Source organism: Papaver somniferum, chromosome 10 (genome assembly GCF_003573695.1).
Source record: "Papaver somniferum cultivar HN1 chromosome 10, ASM357369v1, whole genome shotgun sequence".
Taxonomy (NCBI): domain Eukaryota; kingdom Viridiplantae; phylum Streptophyta; class Magnoliopsida; order Ranunculales; family Papaveraceae; genus Papaver; species Papaver somniferum.
Genome location: NC_039367.1, coordinates 72,383,360 through 72,389,528, shown reverse-complemented (window position 1 = coordinate 72,389,528; position 6,169 = coordinate 72,383,360). Strand labels below are relative to the sequence as shown.

Below are 6,169 nucleotides of genomic sequence, written 5' to 3'. Positions count from 1 at the left end.
CTTTGTCTCAACTATACAAAGTTGGTATTAGATTTTATATAACGGCTAAATTCTGAGAGTACTCAAAACTGGACAAGGTCCCGGGTTTTTTTATTTTTTGCATTTGCGGTTTTCTCGTTAACCAAATCTTGTTGTGCCATATTTAATTTATTATTCCATATTATAATTATTTTATTATAATTAAAGTAAATTGCACTTGTACGTTAACCCGAATTACATGACTTGATCCTAATAGTGAATCGCTTTTTACCATAACTATTGTTAAGCAAATATCTTGTTGTTGTATTGTCTCGACCTCGTCCATAGACAATCACACAAGGCATAAGACTTAAGTTGTATTATCTCGACACTGTCCATAGACGATCACTTAAGGTACATGACTTATAGGTTGATAAATAAAAGATTGTGGTTTATTTGGGTACCCTCGTCTTTTCATCTTTGGAACCAAACAAACAATATCCACCGTTAGATGAATCTTTGAAATATGATTTACATAAACAAGATATACACTCTGGTTAGGTTGAACCATAACTGAACTGTGTACAAAGATAACGTTCATGAATGGTTAGCTGAAACTAGCCAAATGAACTATAAGCTTAATCATTTTCATAAAAACTTAAGACTTTAACCTTGAATCACAATCATGTGATCAAATATGTCTATAGTGCCTTTGGAGATTTATTCAAACGCTAATTATCTCATAGAAATAATTTTATGTGCATTTGAAAACAATAGACATGGTAAGTATGTGTACAAGGTACACGTACTCGTGAACAATTATGTCATGGTACGTGTACCGGTATGTATACCTTAACATATAACCGAGTTCCGGAGTTCACATAAAATTTTTGGTATGCGTACCGGTATGGATACCAAACCGGTTCTGAGACCAACAGTTCTTTTCCAGTGTGCATACAAGTATGCATACAGATCCGGGTTCACAGGTTCATAGACTTTTTAAGGTGTGCATACTGGTAGCATGCTAAAGAGTTGTTTTCGACATATAACCACTCTGATACGTGTACTGAGTACATGTACTATGGCTCCGGACTTATAAAATTCTCCTAGTTTGTAAGACTGGAACGTACACTTTCTTGTATCCGAATTTAAAATAGTTCCATATTCTCTCTAAATCAATTCGAAACATTTTCAAATAACATCAATGACACATATCACTGTTCCAGAATATTTTGGATTGATAATTCTTGAATCACGATTTTGATTACGAACAGTAACTTGTCCTTAACCGAAATTCATAAAGTATGAACAAATGTTCATTAAGCTTAGTTATCATATTTCAAGAACGATATTACCAAGATAAACTTGACTCGAAATTCTTGTTATGCGTGCGTAGTCTAATTAGTCATGAGACATAGTCTCATGGATAGAAAGGCGAATATAACATGAGAAATAGGTGGTTCAGTCTTCACTTACCTTTTGTTGAAGAAGTTCTCCAAAAGCTTCAGTTGATCTTTGCCTTCAAACGGTATAAACGATAATGACTGCCGCGATGTCCGTTTCTCAACTACACTTTTATCTTAATCCGAGACTTGTCTAATTGTAGACTAGAAATCAAGATATAGTTTTGACCAACTAAGTTTGACAACAAGCTTGATATAACAACACTTGTGAGTTCGACCGAGCAATGCTCTAACAGGATTAGAGTTCTTTGACATTTTTATATGATGAATTTTGGCATAGACTTTCAAGATTTGAGTTCTTTGACATTTTTTTTCTTTTTGTTAAACTGCTAGTTATTCAAGGAAGTATGTATGACTTCTTCATATCCCTTCTTGTCTCTGATCAATTAGCTTTGACAAGTATTATTTCTTTTGAACTGCAGTGTGACTTACATGGTATTTCATGTCATTTTGATTGGGTATTTGTTGTTTGTTAAACTATCGTGACTTTACATGATGTATTCATTATCTTCCTTTTGAATCTGCAATTTCATTCCATTATCTAAAAATTTTATGTGCACCACTATATCAACAGTTACACACCTTTATCCTTAGTTTCCAACTTTTTATGTAGACTAAGATGTTCTTGATTTATTTTATTTTTACATTTGAGTAGATTGTTGGTACTTGATTAATTGGCTTCTACAGTTTTTTTGGTCATAATCATGTATTATGCATGTGAAGCTTATCTGCGAATCACATTGCTTGCTGTCATTGTTGTACTTCCCTGATTAATACTATTTCTTTTCCTTTTTTGTGGGGTTTGAGATTGCAAGACAAGAAGGTTATTAGACTCAACATCCATCTTTGCCTAGAGGTTATCTGGTCTGTTCCATACAACTACTAGCCAGCATGGAGGTCATAGCCCAGCATTGGTTTTCTCCTCAGTCAAGCCCACACGACCTCGTTGGAAACTCTCAGTTCTCAACTCGAACTTCTTCTCATCTTCCATCACTCCCTCTTTCTAGTCTATATGTATCTCATTCAACTCTCATTCTCCTACTAATCTATCACTATCTTTACCGCAATCGAAATCTTCAAAGCCCAAATTCTCTGTAAATGCAGAACTATCCGTGGGAACTAGTGACAATAGTGCCAGTGGGATTGGTAATCAAAACACGGGAGGAGATGGAAACAATGGTGGAGGAGGGGACTCTGGTCGACGTAATAATGATGGTGATGGCAATTTAGATCTCCTGCATCTAGTTTTGGAATTTTAGGGATTTTACTGAATTGTTGGAGATCTAGAGTTGATGTCGATCCACAATTTCCGTTTAAGGTTTTAATGGAAGAAATCGTAGGGTGAGTGCATGTGTTCTTGGTGATATGACATCTCTCCCTAATTTTGGGCTTAACGAGCTGGATTTTGTTTTCTCAACTCTTGTTGTCGGATCAATTTTGAATTTCGTTCTAATGTATATGTTAGCCCCAACAATGGGTTCAACATCTTCATCTCTTCCTTCCATATTTGTTAGGTGTACACAAAGCCATATGTTTGAACGCGGGATGTTTACTCTTCTCGATCGATTTGGGACTTTTGTTTACAAAGGAGCTGTTTTTGTTGTTGTTGGGGTTGTTGTTGGACTTGATGGAACTGTTCTAACGACAAAGAAGATGGATCCTAATTTTGAGACAACAAACAAGCCTTCATCTACACTTTTGATTGCAATGACTTGGGAGACTCATATGTGTTTGAGTACTCCCAATGGGATCGAATTTTTGATAGAGAAGGGTCTCCCTCCAGTTGTGTTTAAGGGCTCAGTTTTCTTCTCGAGGTGTATGAATAATGTTCTTGGAGGAGTTTCTTTTGTTAATTTGGCAAGGTTGACGGGATCTCAAAAGCTCGAAGGGAAGCCAGTTGTTAGCATAAAAGAAGGCGTAGAGGAAGAAACATGAACTACCGAAGAAAATGTTACCTTGGTGGAAGAGAAATGAATTGTAAGTGAGTTACATTGATCAAGTGAATCTCTAATCCAACAAACTTTGTGATGTACATCTTAAGAACTCTAATCAAGCCAACACTAAATGTCTCCCTTTATTAGTAAATTTAAGATTCCTAAAACCTAATCCTCCTCTTATTTCATGAGTGCAAACTTTGTCTCGTCTTTTAGGATAAGAACTACCACTCGAATTTTCCCCCACCATAAATCTCTTTGGGATTGTTCCATTTTATGGATATTAGAAAAGAATTCATATGGTATTATGCCTATATCATTAGGAACTAAAAGTTGTAAAAGACAACAAGTAGCATATAAAAAGGGCCTAAATAGAAAGGGAAGAAGAAAGACATATGGTGGGGGTGATGTTCCAATTACAACAGAACTTTGATTAATTAATCCGCGATAAATTAATAATTTCGTTAAAATAATATATTTTCCCAGTACCGACTTGAGTCAGTGTGTTAAATTAATAACCCTGCTACGTTGATAAGATAATAAGAATTTTAAGTATCCAATAGGGCCCAACTAATATATAAATTAATAATTATTATAATAATAGTATATCGTGGATTTTTTTGACACCTTTAAGATGAGAATTTTGAGCCATTGTTACACTCTTATTTTGTCTTGTTGTTCTTTTTGAGTCAAAATTTGTGCACCCCACCATACCCAACTTTTAGGCACGACAATTCCTCCACAAAGCATAATGCAAGTACCATGCGAGCCTTTGGTCGAACAACACGGAATCAGGTTCCAGGTCTCTTCCAATTGATCTCCTATTTAATATTCAAGTTGGTGATCCACAATGCTGACAAGCGCAAGGAAGAATTCTATAGAAGCGTAGAAGCCTTGAATTTGAAGCTAAGTTCTACCTATCTTTGTCAGATTCTCAATTAACATTTATCTCGCTATTTTTCGATTTAACTTTGAATGAAAACCTATTTTATTTAAGCTTGAAAGGAACCTAACTGCAACAACTACCGTTTGGTTGCAATAAAGACCAATGGGGCATCAAATTAGAGCTTAAGATACCTATGTGGCGGATGTTACCATAAGGCGCACCATAGCATAAGATGATGTTTACAACCGCTAATGGACAAATGGATACGTACTCTGAAGCAAAAGAAAACACCGCAGTGGTAAACTGGTAATGGTTTACTCGTTCCTTCGTCTTTTAGCTTTACAATGCTCGATCTTATATTAAGCATACCCAACATGTTTTACTTAAAGTACGTGACTTGTAACATCAAATGCATATTCATATGCTTTCAGACACAAAAGACAAAAAATGCATATTCATACGTGCTGATCTGATACATTCCATACGATGAATTAGTATGAAAGTCATCTAACACTAAGAAACATATACCGTCTGTCTTATATGGACGCCAGAGTATTACTTAAAAAAAATGCCGCATGTTTCTCTTTCAAAATATTTAACAGTAATTATGATATCATGCCATAGCAATTTGAGTATTAAATATGCATTTTCTTCCTCCTAAGTAATAATAATTTGAAAAAAAAAGTGATCGGTATAGCATGTCTTCATGTGATTTCATAACAGATATTTGCACTTTTCATCAAGCATGTCCTAGTATGTATAAAATGAAATTCGATACATCATTATCCTGTAGCGCTCATACGCATTTCAATTTTATGTGGCGCATGTATGTACATGTATAGAAACTCACACCTAATACAGCCGCCCGGGCCAATTGTTAAGTCACCCATTAAAATTAATGATTACTTTACAAGCTGCAGAATAGCTTCAATAAGTCGAAAATATTATCCTTATGAATTCACTATCACATTAGCTACATTTTCAGAAGTTCTACGACGTTACTACTATTGTTCTTGTATGTATCACTTTATGAAGATGAGGATAGAAAATAAATCCATACGCATATAACAAATATGTATGCGAAAAAGTCTCCCTCAACAAGAGGTGCGAACAACTTAAGAATAAATCCTCTCGCCCTCGATAAAAGGGAGAGTGTTAAAATTTTCTTGTCCCACTCTTTGAGATTCGAGCGCCAAAAATCTTCTTGTGCTCATTGTTTGAGACTCGAGCGCCTAAATCCTCTTGCTCTCACTCTTTGAGACCCGAAGTGCCTAAATCCTTTTGTTCTCACTCTTTGAGACTTGAGTGCCCAAATACTCTCGCTCTCACTCTTTGAGACTCAAGCGCCTGAATCATCTTGCTCTTATTCTTTGAGACTGGAGCGCCCAAATCCTCCTACTCTCACTCTTTCAGACTCGAACGCCTAAATCCTCTTGTTCTCACTCTTTGAGACTTGAGCGTCTAAATCCTATCGCTCTCACTCTTTGAGACTCGGGCGCCTAAATCCTCTCGCTCTCACTCTTTGAGACTCGAGCGCATAAATCATCTTGCTCTCACTCTTTGAGACTGGAGCGCCCAAATCCTTTTGCTCTCACTCTTTGAGATTCGAGCGCCTAAAATTAAAGAAAGCGGCTCTCAAGCCTTTGATAAAAAGAGAGGGTAGAAACCCTCCGACCCCAAAAAGCGGCTCTTACGCCAAGAGAATAAGCGGCTCTTATGCCCTCAAAAGCAGCTCTCAAGCCTTTTGATAATAAATAAATAAATAAATAATAATAATGAAATGGAAAATGATGAAAGCGGCTCTCAAGCCTTTGACGAAAAAGAAGAGAGGTAGAAACCCTCCAACTCTTAAAGGCGTCTCTTGCACCTTTGAAAAGAAGAAAGAAAGAAGAAGCGGCTCTCAAAAGCCCTTAAAAGCGGCTCTCAAG

The 6,169-nt window shown here is 36.2% G+C and overlaps 1 pseudogene; it reads left to right on the top strand.

Annotated features, from left to right (window-relative positions):
• The first annotated feature begins 2,125 nt into the window (after positions 1–2,125).
• On the top strand, positions 2,126–3,356 carry LOC113315785 (annotated as a pseudogene).
• Positions 3,357–6,169: the final 2,813 nt, after the last annotated feature.